The sequence below is a fragment of the Schistocerca nitens genome, chromosome 3 (assembly GCF_023898315.1).
Source record: "Schistocerca nitens isolate TAMUIC-IGC-003100 chromosome 3, iqSchNite1.1, whole genome shotgun sequence".
Lineage (NCBI taxonomy): Eukaryota > Metazoa > Arthropoda > Insecta > Orthoptera > Acrididae > Schistocerca > Schistocerca nitens.
This window is the reverse complement of record NC_064616.1, coordinates 597,042,761-597,062,988: the sequence shown is the minus strand read 5'-3', so window position 1 is coordinate 597,062,988 and position 20,228 is coordinate 597,042,761. Positions and strand designations below refer to the sequence as shown.

General features: G+C 45.4%; 1 pseudogene; it reads right to left on the bottom strand.

The window, feature by feature from the left end:
- Positions 1 to 1,251: 1,251 nt before the first annotated feature.
- On the bottom strand, positions 1,252 to 1,369 carry LOC126250295 (5S ribosomal RNA; annotated as a pseudogene).
- Positions 1,370 to 20,228: the final 18,859 nt, after the last annotated feature.

Here is a 20,228-nt window from a genome sequence, read left to right as displayed (position 1 = left end):
GCATCTTATCCGCATGGCTGTAACGGGTCGTGCAGCCACGTCACAGATGGAACGTTTGCAAGACAGCAACCATCTGCACGAACAGTTCGACGAAGTTTGCAGCAGCATGGACTATCAGCTCGGAGACCATGGCTGCGGTTACCCTTGACGCTGCATCACAGACAGGAGCGCCTGCGATGGTGTACTCAACAACGAACCTGGGTGCAAGAATGGCAAAACGTCATTTTTTCGGATGAATCCAGGTTCTGTTTACTGCATCATGATGGTCGCATCCGTGTTTGGCGACATCGCGGTGAACGCACATTGGAAGCGTGTATTCGTTATCGCCATACTGGCGTATCACCCGGCGTGATGGTATCGGGTGCCATTGGTTACACGTCTCGGTCACCTCTTGTTCGCATTGACGGTACTTTGAACAGTGGACGTTACATTTCAGATGTGTTACGACCCGTGGCTCTACCCTTTATTCGATCCCTGCGAAACGCTATATTTCAGCAGGATAATGCACGACCGCATGTTGCAGGTCCTGTACGGGCCTTTCTGGATACAGAAAATGTTCGATTGCTGCCCTGGCCAGCACGTTCTCCAGATCTCTCACCAACTGAAAACGCCTGGTCAATGGTGACCGAGCAACTGGCTCGTCACAAAACGCCAGTCACTATTCTTAATGAACTGTGGTATCGTGTTGAAGCTGCATGGGCAGCTGTACCTGTGCAGGCCATCCAAGCTCTGTTTTACTCAACGCCCAGGTGTATCAAGGCCGTTATTACGGCCAGAGGTGGTTGTTCTGGGTACTGATTTCTCAGGATCTATGCACCAAAATAGCGTGAAAATGTAATCACATGTCAGTTCTCATGTAATTTATTTGTCCAATGAATACCCGTTTATCACCTGCATTTCTTCGTGGTGTAGCAATTTTAATGGCCAGTAGTGTATTTTAAGTTGGTTCAGTTATGTAGCGAATGGAACAGTCAAACGCACTGTTCATTGACATAATTTATTAATAAAAATGTATATAGCTCGTAATCCATTCATAAACTAAAACTCCGTTCCAAACAAGCCGTGAAAGCTCAACAGACCGACCGGCCGCCGCGTCATCCTCAGCCCACAGGACTCACTGGATGCGGATATGGAGGCGCACGTGGTCAGCACACCACTCTTCCAGCCGTTGTCAGTCTTCGTGAACGGAGTCACTACTTTCCAATCAAGTAGCTCCTCAATTGTCCTCACAAGGGCTGGGTGAACCCCGCTTGCCAACAGCGCTCGGCAGATCGAACGATCACCCATCCAAGTACTAGTCCAGTCCGTCAGCGCTTAACTTCGGTGATCTGACGGGAACCGGTGTTACCACTGAGGCAAGGCCGTTGGTCAGCGTCCTTTCATACCAACAAAAATAATGGAATTTCATCAGTATGAACTACCTTTCATCTGGCCATATTTTTCTACGGGGAATTATAGATCCTGGATTATGTAGACAGCATCTATTTTTATATATGCACAGGTAATTAAATATGCACCGGCAGGAGAACCTCTACCGGGTTTGTTTAGTAAATTATAGTTAAAAGGACGCCATGGTAACCTGATTGTGTGATAAATTATCGTGATAAGGATAATAAATTGGTAATAAATTATAGTGATGAAGAGCCTACACAAACACCTTTATTTCGCCATCAGCTGTCAGGATAACACTCCACCATTCATATACATGGCATATGGCCTACAAGGGAAAGGAGGGGAGAACTGAGGGGAGGGGTTAGGGAGGTCATAAATCATCCTGGATCCTTATGACACAGATGTAGATGGGGTGATAACTGTACACGGTGTCTCATAGCACCCATAATGACATTCCACAGAGGTGACAAAAGTCATGGGATAGCGATATGCACATATACAGATGACGGTAGTACGCAAGCTATAAAATAGCAGTGCATTGGCGGAGTGTCATTTGTATTTGGATGAATCATGTGATTATGATCGTACGACGGGTATCAAAAATGTTGAACGCGGAATAATACGAGGGTATTTCGGAAAGTAAAGATACACCGTACGCCAGAGGAACAGAAGAGTTTTGGCGAGCAAGTTGGCAACACTGGTGTTAACCTTGAACCGTTAGCTTTTACCTCGCGGTCGTTCGGCAGTTGAACATTGTTTCTGGTTGGAGAAGGTCGTGTTTAAAATGGCTGCGCCGATTCAGAATCCCGCCAAATGCGAAGTGCGCTCCGCCATACGTTTTCTTCATGCAAAAGGTCAGAGACCAGCGGATATTCACAAAGAAATTGTTTCTGTTCATGGGAACATTATGAATCGACAAAATGTAACGAAATGGTGTCGTCATTTCTCTGAAGGTAGGACCGATGTTTATGACGAACAGAGTACAGGTCGGCCATCTGAGATCTCTGACGCCCTTCTTCGGAGAATGGAGGAAGCAATTCGTGCGAATAGACGTCTCACATTGAAAGAATTGCATCATATCATACTGGACGTATCAATGTCAAGTTAGGGTACAGGAAATTGTGTGCGCGCTGGGTACCAAAAGTGTTAACGGAGGAACACAAAAAGAAAAGGATGGGATTTGCACTCGACTTCCTCACACACTATACTGAAGCAGGTGATGACTTCCTTGATCACATTGTGACAGGTGACAAGACGTGGGTTTATCACCATACACCTGAATCCAACCAACAATCAATGCAATGGCGCCATTCGAATTCACCAAAAGCCAAAAATGCAAAACGTCGATTTCAGCGAAGAAAATCATGGCTTCTGTTTTTGGGACAGACAAGGCATTCTTCTGTTGGAATTTATGCCTCCTGGAACGACAATTAATGCTTCTGCATATTGTCAGACTTTGAAACGTCTTCGAAGGGCAATTCAAAACAAACTCAGGGAAATGCTGACAAGTGGATTCCACTTGCTTCGTGACAACACTCGGCCTCACACAGCGCTCGTAACCAAAGCACTACTCAAACAGTTGAAATGGGACATATTGGACCATCCGCCATCCAGCCCGGACCTTGCGCCCTCCGACTTCCATGTCTTCCGTAACCTGAAGTGACATCTTGGTGGAAAATTATTCCCCGACGATGAAGAGATCAAAGATGAAGTTGAAATGAGGATCCGACAACAGGCGGCAACCTTCTATGACTGTGGGATACAAAAGCTTGTGCATTGACTTAACAAATGTTTGGATAATGGGGGTGATTATGTCGAAAAATAACAAATAATCCAGTTAATAAGATGTAACTGATGTTTTCTAAATAAATGTTCTATTTAAGGTCTGCGAGCCATTGTTTCTTTACTTTTCGAAATGCCCTCGCAGTTGGAGTTAGACACAACGGCGCAATGGACATTCCATTTCTCAAATCGTTGTGGAATTCAATATTGGGAGATCCACAGTGTCAATAGTGTCTAAGAATACCATCTTTCAGGCATTACCTCTCACCATAAACAAAGCAGTGACTGACGACCTTCACTTAACGGCTGAGAACAGCAGCATAAGCGTAGAGTTGTCAATTTTAACAGACAAGCAAGACTGCGTGAAACAACCACGGAAATCAATGTGGGGCGTACTACTGACGTATCTGTTAGGACAGTGGGCTGAGATTTGGCATTAATGGGCTATGGGAGCATACAACCGGCGCGAGTGTCTTTGCTAACAGCACGACATCCAAAAATGGCTCTGAGCACTATGGGACTTAACATCTGTGGTCATCAGTCCCCTAGAACTTAGAACTACTTAAACATAACTAACCTAAGGACATCACACACATCCATTCCCGAGGCAGGATTCGAACCTGCGACCGTAGCAGTCGCACAGCACGACATCCCCTGCAGCGCCACTCCTCGGCTCGTGACCATATTGGTTGGACCCTAGACGACTCGAAAACCGTGGCCTGGTTAGATGATTCCCGATTTCAGTTGGTAAGAGTTGATGGTAGGGTTCGAGTGCGGCGCAGACGCCAAGAAGCCATGGCTGAAATTGTGAACAAGGCAAGCTGGTGGTGGCATCATAATGGTATGGACTGTATTTACATGGAATGGGCTGTGTCCTCTGGTCCAACTGAACCGATCATTGACTGGAAATGATTACGTTTGGCTATTTGGAGACCAAACAACGATGGAAACCTTATGGCTGACAATGCCCCCTGTCACCAGGCCACTATTGTTCGTGGTTGGTTTGAAGAACATTCTGGACAATTCGAGCGAATTGTCTGACATGAATCGTATCGAACACACATGGGACATAATCGAGGGGTCAGTTCGTGCACAAAATTCTGCACAGGCAACACTTTCGCCATTATGGATGTCTATACAGGCAGCATGGCTCAGTATTTCTGCAGGGGTTTTCTAAAGACTTGCGAAGTCCGTACCACGTCGAGCTTCTGCACTACGCTGGGCACAAGGACGTCCGACCCTATATTAAAGTAGATGTAGATGAAGTGGCACATATAAGTCCTTCAAGTATGTGGCATTCCCTGATTATCATTGAGACCCTCAGGAGAACATACTGTGACAAAAATTTTGAGACAAGCGACTTAGAGAAAAATGTAATAATCCCAATTCCAAAGCAGACAGCTGATGACAGTTGTTAGTGTTAACGAACCATCAATGATATACATCATGGTTGCAAAATGGAAGAATGGTAAAATTAGTAGAAGCCGAACCTGGGGAAGTTCAGTTTGGGTCCCAGTGTAATGTAAGACCATGCGAGGCAATAGTGATTGTACGACTTTTTTAGAATATAGTCTAGCGTGTAAATGAAGCTTTTGACGAAGCTGACTGAAATACACTATTTCAAATTCGAAAGATTGAAGGGATGAAATAACAGAGAACGAAAAGTTATATATAGCTTGTACAGAAGCCAGACTGCAGCTATAAGAGTCGAAGGACATGAAAGGAAGCAGCAGTTGAGATGTGAATGACGCAGGGATGTAGTCTATTCCTGATGTTAGGCCAAAGAAAGTGAAGGAAACATTTAGAAACATAATTACATTTCAGGAATCAGGAAAAGAAGTTGAGGTTTTCTGATAAAACAGTAATTCTGCCATAGACTGCAAAGGACCTGGTAGATCCGTCGAACCGAATGTACAGTGTTCTGAAAAGAAGTTGTAAAATAGGCCTTGTACAGAGGTGAAACGTGCGCAGTAAAATAGAGCAAGAAGGGAATAGAAACTTTTGAAATTTCTCTCTTCAGAAGAGTACTGAAGAATAAATGGGTACATCGGACAACTAATGCGAAGGTACTGAATCGAATTGAAGAGAGGAGCCGACCGCTGTGGACGAGCGCTTCTAGGCGCTTCAGTCCGGAACCGCGCTGCTGCTACGCTCGCAGGTTCGAATCCTGCCTCGGGCATGGATGTGTGCGATGTCCTTTGATTAGTTAGGTTTAAGTAGTTCTAAGTCTAGGGGACTGATGACCTCAAATGTTAAGTCCCATAGTGCTTAGACCCATTAGAGCCATTGAAGAGGGGACAACAAGAAAAAGGGGGGGGGGGGGGAGGACTGTTGGATTGGTGGATAGATCACATCTAGAGGCATGAAGGAATCGTTAGTTTGGTAATGGAGGGAAGTTTGTGTGTGTGTGTGTGAGAGAGATAGAGAGAGGGAGGGGGGGGGGCGGGAGTACAATTTAGACTAAGGCTTGACTCCCACTGCAAGCAGGTTGAAATGGATGTAGGTGACATTAACTATGCGTTGATGCAGGTGCTTGTAGAACATAGACAAGGGTGGAGAACTGCATCAAACGAGTCTTCAGAATGAAGCCTGGAACAAGAACAACATTCTATGGAGAACCTCCTAAATTATTATGTTATCAGATTAATGATAGTTTGTATAGTTTCTAGACGCTATTTTACAATCAATGCCTTTTTAAGGTTCTTCTTCTGTCTTCTGCAATAAAGCCGAGATTCCTGGACAGATTGTCATCTGCAGTTTTCGTCGTTTCCACATCGTCAAAACTGTATTCTAACCACATACTTTACCACTGTTTCCGATGCTTTCAACTTCACCATCTTGTTTATTTACACAAGAGAATGTCTGGCCTGGCAACGGAAGACAGCAAAACTAAAGCTGAAATTTTAAATTTAGCATTTGAGAAATCTTTCACGCAGGAGGATCGTACAAACATACCGCCGTTTGAGTCTCGTACAGATTCCCGTATGGAGGACATAGTGATAGACATCCCTGGGGTTCTGAAGCAGCTGAATGGGTTGAAAATAAATAAATCGCCAGGTCCTGATAGGATTCCAATTCGGTTTTACAGAGAGTACTCTACTGCATTGACTCCTTATTTAGCTTGCATTTATCGCGAATCTCTTGCCCAACGTAAAGTCCCGAGCGACTGGAAAAAAGCGCAGGTGACGCCTGTATATAAGAAGGGTAGAAGGACGGATCCTCAAAATTACAACCAATATCCTTAACATAGGTTTGTTGCAGGATTCTCGAACATATTCTCAGTTGTCTGGAACCGCGCGACCGCTACGGTCGCAGGTTCGAATCCTGCCTCGGGCATGGATGTGTGTGATGTCCTTAGGTTAGTTAGGTTTAAGTAGCTCTTAGTTCTAGGCGACTGATGACCTCAGAAGTTAAGTCGCATAGTGCTCAGAGCCATTTATTCTCAGTTCGAATATAATGAATTTCCTTGAGACAGAGAAGTTGTTGTCCATGCATCAGCACGGCTTTAGAAAACATCGCTCCTGCGAAACGCAACTCGCCCTTTTTTCACATGATATCTTGCGAACCATGGATGAAGGGTATCAGACGGATGCCATATTCCTTGACTTCCGGAAAGCGTTTGACTCGGTGCCCCGCTGCAGACTCCTAACTAAGGTACGAGCATATGGGATTGGTTCCCAAGTATGTGAGTGGCTCGAAGACTTCTTAAGCAATAGAACCCAGTACGTTGTCCTCGATGGTGACTGTTCATCGGAAGTGAGGGTATCATCTGGAGTGCCCCAGGGAAGTGTGGTAGGTCTGTTGTTGTTTTCTATCTACATAAATGATCTTTTGGATAGGTTGGATAGCAATGTGCGGCTGTTAGCTGATAATGCTGTGGTGTACGGGAAGGTGTCGTCGTTGAGTGACTGTAGGAGGATAAAAGATGACTTGGACAGGATTTGTAATTGGTGAATGGCAGCTAACTCTAAATAAAGATAAATGTAAATTAATGCAGATGAATTGGAAAAAGAATCCTGTAATGTTTGAATACTCCATTAGTAGTGTAGCGCTTGACACAGTCACGTCGATTAAATATTTGGGCGTAACATTGCAGAGCGATATGAAGTGGGACAAGCATGTAATGGCAGTTGTGGGGAAGGCGGATAGTCGTCTTCGGTTCATTGGTAGAATTTTGGGAAGATGTGGTTCATCTGTAAAGGAGACCGTTTATAAAACACTAATACGACCTATTCTTGAGTACTGCTCGAGCGTTTGGAATCCCTATCAGGTCGGATTGAGGGAGGACATAGGAGCAATTCAGAGGCGGGCTGCTAGATTTATTACTGGTAGGTTTGATCATCGCGCGAGTGTTACGGAAATGCTTCAGGAACTCGGGTGGGAGTCTCTAGAGGAAAGGAGGCGTTCTTTTCGTGAATCGCTACTGAGGAAATTTAGAGAACCAGCATTTGAGGCTGACTGCAGTACAATGTTACTGCCGCCAACTTAAATTTCGCGGAAAGACCACAAAGATAAGATAAGAGAGATTAGGGCTCGTACAGAGGCATATAGGCAGTCATTTTTCCCTCGTTCTGTTTGGGAGTGGAACAGGGAGAGAAGATGGTAGTTGTGGTACGAGGTACCCTCCGCCACGCACCGTATGGTGGATTGCGGAGTATGTATGTAGATGTAGATGTAGATGCTTTCTGCACCTGTGACTGAGTGATTGAAAGGCCAGTATGATCAAACAATTCCGATCGCCTGGACTCCTGGACACAGGATACGAGTCGTGGTCCCTCTGCTCTTCGATAATGTAAGTGGTTTCTGATGTCTGGACTTGGTGATCGAGAGTGACCGACGAAGCCACTTCTCCTGCGTGGAAAACGTAGAAGGATATACATGTTCGTCCTCGTACGCAGGCGTGAAGTTCTGCGCAGATTTTCCGGTTTTTATAAGTGAGTGTTACGGCTTAGTCAGCGCGCTGGTGATTAATCGAAGCAGGTTTTCTCTTAAAGTGTGCGGTTAGTAACTGGAGACTGTGTTTGACAAGACACGGACCTGGCGGGGGTTAATAAACGCTTATAAACTGTATTTGTTCTCATAGAAACGGATAGTGTTGTATATTTGGGGTCAGTTATAACATATGTAGCTTTGAACAGTACCTTTGTTTTACCTGCGATAAATTACACGTAACCATTGGAGATTGAGATCACCTTAGGCTTACATATCAAGGAAGAAAACAATAAAAAATAATGCAAAATCATCGAGTTGGGAGTGGATTATACGTATTATTGCCCAGGGTTCCATCTTGGGACCCATACTTTTTGGGTGTGTTAATGACTTTTCGTCAGTAACATTACCAGATGCTAAGGGTATTTTTTCAGATGATATAAACTTTGTGATAAATAGCATGTCGAGTTTAGTTTCAGAAATTACCATTAATGAAATTTTGATGGGGATTAATAACTGCCCACTCCCTTAAAAGAGCACACTGATCACTTTGGAGCGCTGTGGGTGCTGCAAAATTAGTACCAGGCGCTCTTGTGACGCTCCACCACTAACCTAAGTCATGGCTGTGAAGTGCAATGTACGTGTCAGTCGGTTGTATGGAATCAGCGCAGTAGAATGGATCAACGCGAAGTCGTGGCAGAATGGCAGAAAGGATCATCCGTGTCCGGACATTGCCCATTATCACACAGTGCATGAAGATACTCGATTTGTTAGTATATAATGCGGACTGTCTGCTTTGTATACAAGGAATGGCGCGCCATTCGCAACCATGCAAAGCAACATGAGAACAGTGCTCGTGATAAGAACCTAACCGACAATATCTGGGGACGAGTATCACGCCTTGTCAATTACATCCGATTTCCAACCAGAATACAACTGTTGTTTTCAGTGAATGCAGGTGTATCTCAACCAGTTTCCGAGCGAACGTTGCAATGGGCATTTGGAGTCGAGTACCTGGTAAAAGGCGATTGCTCACAGTGCCACGTAAAGCTGCATGCCTCGAATGGGCCAAACGACACAAAAACTGGACAGTAACTGATTGTAGGCATATACTGTGGTCCGACATGTCGCTCTTCTCTCTCTCCTTTCAAATGATGTAAGGCGTAAAGTTTACCAAAGACCGAATGAGGCGTTTAACCCGCAGTGTTCGGAGTGCGTGGCTCAGGCTGGAGGTGGTTCTATGTTCTTGGGAGGGGTGTTTCTCGTACCATGGATTGGACCCACTCATTCAGGCTGCCATGAACATAAACAAGATGCTTATTACAACATTCTTGGAGACCAAGTGTTGCCCTTTCGTCTGCATCTCCATTGTGGGTATCCTGTACACAACCAAGATGAGAAGAGCCCTCTTCACCAGGCTGCACAAATACGTTGCTGGTTGTGAGGTGTCATGGTCTCCTGACCTTCATTTCTTACACAATCCGACCTCACCATCGTATTCTGCGTATCAAGACGTTTCATTCGAGCCCAAACTCGGTAGGGTAGAGTCAATTTTACATACTTCCATTTAATCGATATGCAAATCCAATAAATAAATCGCAAGTGCGCACCGAGATTAAAAAGTCGAGGTTGGCATACACAAACATTCAAGACACGACACCCGCAGGAGTTTATGTTTGGCGGAGGCAACCAGCCCGCTAGAATGTCCATAGAATGGTGAGTTAGCACGCAGCTGCGCCGGCCAGCCAACCACCCACAGACCAAAACAGTTTTTGTCAGAGAAAATGGATAATGGCCTGTGTGTTCACCTTAAAAGCAAAACCAGCTGTATTGTTTGGGAGAGCCCAGCATAAGCATTTTTTTGACGGAACTAGTGCACAGTTTCAGAGCTCTCACTAGTGGTCAGTAAACGCCTAACGCAGATGCTATATATTTCCAGGTTGGTTGGCTTAGCCATTCTCCTGTTTGTAAGAGTAACGCTGATTAGTGGAATATTTCTGACGCAATGAGCCGGAGGAGTGAGGGAAAGACAGCGGGTGATATATCCTTTCGCTTTTTGCGGGGAGGGAGGTCGTTCAGGTAATGCTCTTGCAGTAGGAACATGTAGTGGGAGCGAGTGCGCTCGTGCGTGTACGCAGAGAGCAAGGAACAAAGTCTCTACTCAGTACTGCACTGAGAGAGCACCTCTGTCGCTAGCGAATCGGAGTGATACTCTATATTGAGTCACTCTCGATTAAGCGTTTGTTCACTGTGTTGGCCGCGACACTTAATGTGCAATGTGAACACAGACAGAGTATTGGTTAGCGCCTGCGAGTGAACATTGAGCGGCATCGCGGTGGACTAGTTATCTGACTAGTGCACAACGCCAATAGTTAGACTAGGGGCACATAGGAGTCCTTGACTTCATCAAGGCATAGTGAGAATTCGATTGGCGAAGGTTAATCCAGATAGAAAGAGATAGTTTTGTTATTTTTCAGCGGCGAGCGACGCAGGCAGCAGTCGTCGCAGCTCACGGTATTGTGCGCTACAGCGTAGGCGATCCCCATCTTTCCTCCATTACAAATAACGTACTTCATTCACGTCACTCCATTACATTTCTCACGCAACAGCCTCGACCGTACTTAGAAAAATTCAGACGGATAATTATTCAAGTTGAGTAGGCGCCGCTATCAGCCATTCTGCCGAGTAAATAACGTTCTTAAAGAAAAAGGATAAAACAGCTTTCCCACACTTTGTATATAAATATCATTAACAGGATTCCTATCCATAAGAGGTAACCTCCTATTCCGGAAAGAACCTGGAAATTTGTGTCACAGTTTATAAATAAAAGTTTCACTTGATTTCCTTAAATTTTGCAATAAATAATATTTTCCGTTAGTTTAATGTTTTTCTTACACTAACTAGCAATATTCCAGTACCCAAGTATCCCACTAGTTATGTAAGAGAATAGAATATTATGTGTCTTTTCCTTACAGCGGACGACTCCAGAAGATATTTATTGCTGAAAGTTTTTCAGGCATTTCTTTTTGGTTCGTTAGGAGCGTCCTTCTGACTCCTGTAGTAGTGTGGGGTGGAAATTATACCAAAGGGTACTTGTCAGATCAATCCGTTGCGCAACTCGTCAACATAACACCCACACACTGACATGGTTTCACGAACATTCAGGCATCTTATATTACCACGACTACCGCATAGGAAATTTTAGCGACTCTTTAGAGCATCGACTAAGACGTAGCAATCAACATTCTCTCAGTCTGGTGTCCTTTCGTCTACAGCTATACGACAAGTATTCTGTGAACAACCAAGACGAGAAGAACCTTTTTCACTGGTCTGCACGAATACGTTGTTGGTTTCACAAAAGGAAACTGAAGATTTGGCATAACGTCCTGTCGACGTCGAGGTCATTAGAGGCAGAGCATAAGCTCGGATTGTGTCAAGGATGGGGAACGAAATCGACCGTGTCCTTTCAAAGAAACCATCCTTGCATTTGCCAGGAGCGATTTAGGGAAATAATGGAAAACCTAAATCTGGGTGACCGGAAGCGGATTTGAACTGTCGTCCCGCCGAATGCAAGTCCAGTATGCTAACCACTGCGTCACCTCGCTCGGTAGCTGCTGATTTCACGAATATTCAGGAATCTTATACTATCACGACTACCCCACAGGAAAATTCTCTGCATCTGTTTAGAACATCGAGTGAGACGTAGCAGTCAACATTCCCTCATTAGGGTGCCCTTTAGTATACATCTCCATGACAGGTATCCTGTGGACAAACAAGACGAGAAGAGCCCTCTTCACCGGTCTGCACAAATACGCTTCTGGTTTCTCCATTATCAACGCCAGGGGCGAGTATTAGAGTGATGTATGCTGGGAAAGACTAATTTTATATCCGGAGTGCTTTGTGTTGACTCTTAGCCACGTAAGTAGTTCAGTCCACTGATCGGATTTCGCAATCTTCTCAGTGCAGTTTCAATGTCATATTATATTTATCACTGACGTTGAACTAATGACAATTTGAACCTTGTCTCTCCGGTCAAAGTGGAGCTTGAGACCCACGTTAAGACAGTATCAAAAGTGCAGCAGTACCGAGAAGTGAACCGGTTTGGCCTGTAACTGGTTCTTTGTGAATCATAGGTGCCATACGTTGAGTAGTTCGTCTCGCCGTGAGTGCGTGTATTCCGGACGCGGGTGACTTCGTGCGATGTGACTGCCTGTCCGAGGATGAGTCAAAGGAAAGTTTCAACATTGCGTTACAACTCAAGTAACTACAGAAACTGTATGAAATAACTTCTGTGGTATATAGCACTGTTTGCCATACCCACTAGGTGACAAACCTCATATATGAAGGCAAATAAATAAATAATTAAGAAAATAATACAATGTCATCTAGCTGGGTGTTTTGAACTGTTGTTCTCCACGGCTACGTCCTGCGGCCTTTACTTTGTCTTGTGTGTGTCAATGGCTTTTCATCAGTAACATTACCAGATGCTTAAACTGATTTGCTTGCAGATAATACAAAGATTGCGATTAATAGCAAATCAAGATTAGTTTTAGAAGTATCTGTTAATGAAATTTTCATGGACAATAATAAATTGTTTCAGAGGGTTCATTGTCATTAAACTTCTAAATAAAACACGAGATGCTGTTAGCTACATACAAGAGATATCAGTCTAGCGCGTGTAAAATACGAGGACATACAGGTACGAAAGGTCGACGGGATTACATCGATGAATTTAAAACGTGATGATTAGTTCAGCTGAGAGTAGCGTGCAATGAAACTATTGGAATGCCCAAACAAATATTGGTGTGCAATGCAAAAGTTGCTGGACACATGTGATAATAGCTTGCATACTTTGCTTACTTTGACCAAACTCCCCAGACATGAACACTATTGAGCATATCTGGGATACCTTGCAACGCGCTGTTCAGAAGAGATCTCCACCCCCTCGTACTCTTACGGATTTATGGACAATTCTGCAGGATTCACGGTGCCAGTTCCCTCCAGCACTACTTCAGACATTAGTCGAGTCCATGCCACGTCGTGTTGCGGCACTTCTGCGTGGTCGTGGGGCCCTACACGATATTAGGCAAGAGTACCAGTCTCTTTGGCTCTTCAGTGTAATATCCCAATCGAGATAAGTAACGATGCTGTTTGGGCGCCATTAGCCACATATGTCGCTCTTCTACAGATAACAAACGATAAATAGCAAACACATAGATACTTTAATGTATATTGTAGGTGCGAATTCTCCATAAGGATTTACAAAATCGCATCTTTTCGTACTGCACATCCACGGTTACAATGCTTTATTAATATACTCTAGCTGATAAAAAGTGTTAGGGGGCATTACATTTACATGGCTACTCTACAAATCACACTTAAGTGCCTGGCAGAGGGGTCATCGAACCACCTTCACAATAATTCTCCATTATTTCAATCTCGTACAGCACGCGGAAAAAATGAACACCTGCATCTTTCCGTGCGAGCCCTAATTTCCCCCATTTTATTGTGATGTAGGTCGGCGTCAACAAAATATTTTCGCATTCAGAGGAGAAAGTTGGTGACTGAAATTTCGTGAGAAGATCCCCCGCAACGAGACACCCCTTTGTTTTAATGATGTCCACCCCAAATACTGTATCATGTCCATGACACCGAGCGAGGTAGCACCATGGTTAGCACACTGGACTCGCATTCGGCAGGACGACTGTTCAGATCCGCTTCCGATCACCCAGATTTAGGTTTTGTGTGATTTCCCTAAATCACAAGGCAAATGCCGGCCGGGATGGTTTCTTTGAAAGGGCAAGGCCGATTTCCTTTTCCGTCCTTCCCTAATTTGAGTTTGTTCTCCGTCTGCAATGTCTTCGCTGTCGACGGAACGTTAAACGCTAATCTCCTCCTCCTCCTCCTTCTCCTCCTCCTCCTCTTCCATGTCCGTGAAACTCTCTCCCCTATTTCTTGAAAGTACAAAATGTACTGCCCTACTTTGACCTTCCTCGATTAATACAGGATCTGTCAACCCCTCGCCTTTATGATGGGTCGAGCTCTTCTGAGGACACTTTTGACGAGAGGTCTGGGTGTCTTTGGAGGGATGGCAGTCCAGTCTTCAAGAGCCGGAACCACAGAAGGTAGTCATGTTCGTCGCAGAGGTTTGGCGTGAAGTCGAAGTTCTGCCTCATCCCAAAACTTCAGGTCGGGACTCAGGGCACGTGAATTAATTTTAGGAACATTATTGTCCACAGACTGTAGCTTCACAAATGGTGCTTTATGACAGGGTACACTGTCATTCTCATACAATCTTCATACTGTTCCTCCACTGTGTGCAAAACACAATGCTGGGAAATGAGTTCACATCCTTTGGCATTTAGCATTTTATTAACAGCAATTAGGTGACCATACTTCAGCCACGAAAAATAACCTCACACCTTAACACCACCTCTTCTGTACTCCCCTGTTGGCACTTGAAGTGATGGCGGGTAACGTTCTCCAGGCATTCGCCAAACCCAAACCATTCCATCGGATTGCCTCATGGTTTAGGGCGATTTATCCTAGAAAACATCTCGTTTCCAGTCGCCCATTGTCCAGTGTTACCGCTCCGCACACCGCCTCAAGCGTTGCTTGGCACTAGCTACACAAATGTGCAGCTTATGAGGAGCTTCTCGACTATCGTGCCCCTTTATTTCTAACCCACTACGGGCAGTCATTGTGCTAGCTGGATTGCATGTAGCACTTTCGAACTGATGAGTGATGCCCTCCGCGGATTTCAAGCGTGTTTTGCAATCACTGTCCGCAGTGCTCGACAGTTCCTGTCCGTCAGCCTGGCGTTGGTTAGCTGGGGATGTTCCTTCGCGGTTCCACTTCAGAATCACAACACCAATAGTCGACTACGGCGACCCTAGAACGGTTGAGATGTAGATGATGATGTTGACGGGCGCTCAACTGTGCTGTTATCAACACCCGTACAAATTCTCAGTCTTTACACAGTCCATTCTGGCAACTTTCACGGATGAAGATGAAATGATTCGGACAACACGAACACCCAGTCCCCGAGCGGAGAAAGTACCCGACCCGGCTGGGAATCGAACCCGGTACCCCGTGATCCAGAGGCAGCAACGCTAGCTATCAGACGACGAGCTGCGGACAGGGGGTTGAGATGTGCCTGACGAACTTGTTACTCAGGTGACGTCTAATAACTAGTCCACATTTCATGCCTCTGAGCTCTCCCGACCAATCCTTTCTGCAAGTACTGCTTCTCTACTGATTCGCCTTCTGCAGTTACGACGTGGAGGGGAGGGGGGGGGGGGGGGGGGACCGATATTGATACCTTCAACTGCTGACGGGCGTTGATATATATCAACGGGAAAAGGTGAAAATGTGTGCCCCGACCGGTACTCGAACCCGGGATTTCGTACTATGTAGTTCTTATCTATGTTGTGCATTCTTGTTTGTATAGTTATGACTTATGATACTACAAAGGTATGTGTATGTAGAATATTATAAAATTCACATGTTTTACAGTTTGTATCTTATACAGTGTAAACGGTTCAAACGGTTCTGAGCACTATGGGACTTCACTTCTAAGGTCATCAGTCCCCTGGAACTTAGAACTACTTAAACCTAACTAACCTAAGGACACCACACACATCCATGCCCGAGGCAGGATTCGAACCTGCGACCGTGGCGGTCGCGAAGTTCCAGACTGTAGCGCCTAGAACCGCTCGGCCACACCGGCCGGCTTATACAGTTTACACTGATCAACCAGATCATTAAGACTACCGACCTACTATCGATATAAACCCGTCCAGGCGATAGCAATGTTACCTGGCAAGGAAGGACTGCTAGTCAGACACACGAAATGTGCATGTAGCATCAAAAATGGTTCAAATGGTTCTGAGCACTATGGGACTCAACTGCTGAGGTCATTAGTCCCCTAGAACTTAGAACTAGTTAAACCTAACTAACCTAAGGACATCACACACATCCATGCCCGAGGCAGGATTCGAACCTGCGACCGTAGCGGTCTCGCGGCATGTAGCATCAGTGAGTGTGTTGTCCGTGTGTGGAATGGGGAAGGCGCCCGATTTATGAATTTGACCGAGAGCAGATTGTGATAGCCTGGAGGCTCGGCACGAGCATTTCGGAAACTGCATGACTTGTCGGATGTGCTTTGGTGAGTGTCTTCAACATGTGGCGAAACCAAGGTGAAGCCACGTCCAGACATCGTGGTGTTGGGTGGCCACCTCTCATTACAGAAGACTGGTAAAACAGGACAGGTGACGAACTGTGGTGGAACTAAGATCAGACTTTAATGCTGGGTCGAGTGCAAGTGTGTCTGAGCACACAATGTACCGAACACTCCTAACAATGGGCCTCCGCAGCCGACGACTCATGCGTGTGCCAAAGTTAACACCACGACATCAGCAACTATGACTGAAATGGACACGTGACCATCGGCACTGGAGGTTGACGCAGTGGCTGAGCGTTGCATGGTCTGATGAATCCCGACACGTTCTTCATCATGCCGATGGGAGGACGCGAATCCGTCGTCTTCCAGGGGAACAGCTCCTTGACACTTGTACTGCAGGACGGGAACAAGTTGGCAGCGGCTCTATTATGCTCTGGGGAACATCCACATGGGCATCAATGGGTCCAGTGTAACTTGTGCAAGACACCATGACGGCCAAGGACTATCGTACACTGGTGGCAGACCACGTACACCCCTTCATGCCGATCATGTTTCCCAACGGCAGTGGCATCTTTCAACAAGATAATGCGCCATGTCACAAGGCCAGGAGTGTGATGAAGTGGTTCGAGGAACAGGACGGGAACAAGTTGGCAGCGGCTCTATTATGCTCTGGGGAACGTCCACATAGGCATCAATGGGTCCAGTGGAACTTGTGCAAGACGCCATGACGGCCAAGGACTATCGTACACTGGTGGCAGACCACGTACACCCCTTCATGCCGATCATGTTTCCCAACGGCAGTGGCATCTTTCAACAAGATAATGCGCCATGTCACAAGGCCAGGAGTGTGATGAAGTGGTTCGAGGAACACAGTGGCGAGTTCCAGTTGATGTGCTGGCCCCGAAGCTTGTCAGATCTCAACCCTATCGAACACGTCTTTGATGTGATTGAACGTGGCGAATTATGTGACTTGTGCGTGCAGATGTGGTGGCAGCTCCCTCCAGAGACCTACCAAGGCCTCATTGCTTCCATGCCACGACGCGTCGCCGCAGTTATCCTTGGCAAAGGTGACGTACTGGTTATTAGGTAGGTGGTCATAATGTTCTGGCTGATCAGTCTACATATAACACAACTACATCTTCGAAAATAATTATCCAAAAAACTAAATAATTAATTGTTGTACTTTGCACAAACTGGAATATTCGATGTTTTATTTCTTATTACTGCACACGGACAACACTTTCACTGATGCTACATGCGCCGTTCATGTGTCTGACTAGCAGTCCTTCCTTGCCAGGTAACATTGCTATCGCCTGAACGGGTTTATATTGATAGTGGGTCGGTAGTCTTAATGACCTGATTAATCAGTGTAAACTGTATAAGATACAAACTGTAAAACATGTGAATTTCAAAATATTTTACATAAACATACCTTTGCAGTATCATAAGACTTAAGTATACAAACACGAATGCACAACATAGATAAGAACTACATAGTACGAAATCCCGGATTGGAGTCCCGGTTAGGACACACATTTTCACCTGTCTCCGTTGATATATATCAACGCCCGTCAGCAGCTGAAGGTATTAATATCGGCTCCCCCCCCCCCCCCCCCCCCCATCGTTACTGCACAAGGCGAATCAGTAGAGAAGCAGTACTTGCAGAAAGGGTTGGCTCGGCTCTGAGCACTATGGGACTTAACATCTGAGGTCATCAGTCCCCTAGAACTTAGAACTACTTCAACCTAACTTACCTAAGGACATCACACACATCCATGCCCGAGGCAGGATTCGAACCTGCGACCGTAGCGCGGAAAGGGTTGGTCGCGAGAGCTCAGAGACATGGAATGTGGACTAGTTATTAGACGTCACCTGAGTAACAAGTTCGTCAGGCTCATCTCAACCCCCTGTCCGCAGCTCGTCGTCTGATAGCTAGCGTTGCTGCCTCTGGATCACGGGGTACCGGGTTCGATTACCAGCCGGGTCGGGTACTTTCTCCGCTCGGGGACTGGCTGTTTGTGTTGTCTGCATCGTTTTATGGTCATCTGTGAAAGTTGCGAGAATGGACTGTGTGAAGACTCGGAATTTGTATGGGTGCTGATAACCGCACAGTTATCACTTATTTCTAAATTCCATGTAGTATCGTTGCAGTCGTGTGATCTGCTACTATGCCGTATGTGTACATGTATCCGACGATATGCGTGTGTTCATTCATCATCTGTTTCCATATCAGTGTTTGAATATCTGTTGTCCCATGTATCATGTTGTGGTGTAGGGTTTGTGTTTGGTGGGGATCTTGTATATGGTCGTTGCTGCTTATAAACCTTGTGCAGTGTTCTTGATATTTCATCAGTGATCCGGTTAAGCTTACTCCATTTAACTAGGTCTCTTAAAATTTGCTCTATGCCTTCGATTTCTGTCATCGGTATTAACCATACTTGCCATCTTTGGAATTGGTATCATTGCAAGCAGCGGTTCGTCTTTTGTGTATGCTGCGGGACCCGGTCGACCCGAATGTGGCGGACTGAGTAGGTACGATTTCCATTTGGTGAAAGTCCCCGCAGACTAGTGGAACAGAGCTCGCGTGGGACTGTCCCAGTGGGTGTGCGTGGGCGGACCCGGCTCCGCTGGAAAGCGCTGCCTGCCAGCCAGCGCCCACTGGGACCCTAAAGTAAAGAAGCGGCTCCAGACGAGGCAAGCACGTTTTCCACGCCTACACCTTGCAACCACCTCGTGCTGGAAAACAAGGAAGACTATGCAAACCGAGCAAAACACCTGGCCGTGACGAATTCAAATTGTCTATGTAATACTGAATACACTGCGGAATTAGCTCCTTTCCTAGCATATATTCATCGAGAATCTCTTGCACGGCAGATAGAACTGTGTGATTGGGAAATGAGGACAAGGTCACTCCTGTTTACAGAGAAAGGGGTACAGGTCGGATGCACAGAATTACAGACTAATATTGCTGGCGATTGTCTCTTGCATGACCCCAGAGCATATTCTAAGCTTCAGCATTACGACTTCCTTGGAAGAAAGTAAGTTTCTCTGAAGAATCAGAACAGATTCCAGACAGCCTTCCGTGTGAATCATAGCTTTCTTTGTTCATTCACGATATCTTGCTATCAGCAGATGCAGGTGGATAGGTAGATTCCGTCTTACTAGATTGCCAAACAGTGTTCTGACACTGTGCCACATCTCAGATTACTCACCTACATACGATCGTACGGAGTATGTTCTCAGACATGTCACTGCATAACAGAACTTGGTTCGTTATAGAGGACTGCGAATGCTAAAAATAAACAAAATTAAAATCGGATGAATTCCACGGAACTGTAATAATACCTCTAACCTACCAATAGACAGAACCATTTTGTCAGGTAGTGTCAGCAGTATCATCAGATTGTTCTCTAGTGGTACTGATATCTACAGGAAGTGATTGTCGTTGACGATCGTATGCAAATGCAGAAAGGTTCGGACAAAATTTCGACTTGTTGTAGTAAATGACAGCTCTCATTAAATGTGGTAAATGGAGAGACTAAAAATGATTAAACTGGACTATAGAAAGAGTAGGATAATTAAAGAACAATACTAATAACGAACAGCGGTAGTAAAGATAAGAAATACATAAAAATAAGGTAGATTTCTTAAAGGCACTACACTACGATGCAATTTGTCCCCATCCCCATCCAACATCTACAGTGAGCATGCAATAAGGGAGTGCAAAGGATTGCTGTGATAGCTCCAGAGGTATGAAATCTCCAAAATGTCTTACAAGGGGAGGCCGCCAATTGTGAAATTCAGATTCAATTCATACTGCGCATAATAAAAGCTCATGGCCAGAGGTGTAATGTGGCAAAGCACCAAGATGCACTTCTCAGCCGTTGTCGAGAAAATCGACAGTTAAAAGAAACTGTTGCTGTGAAATACTCTCTAAGATTAA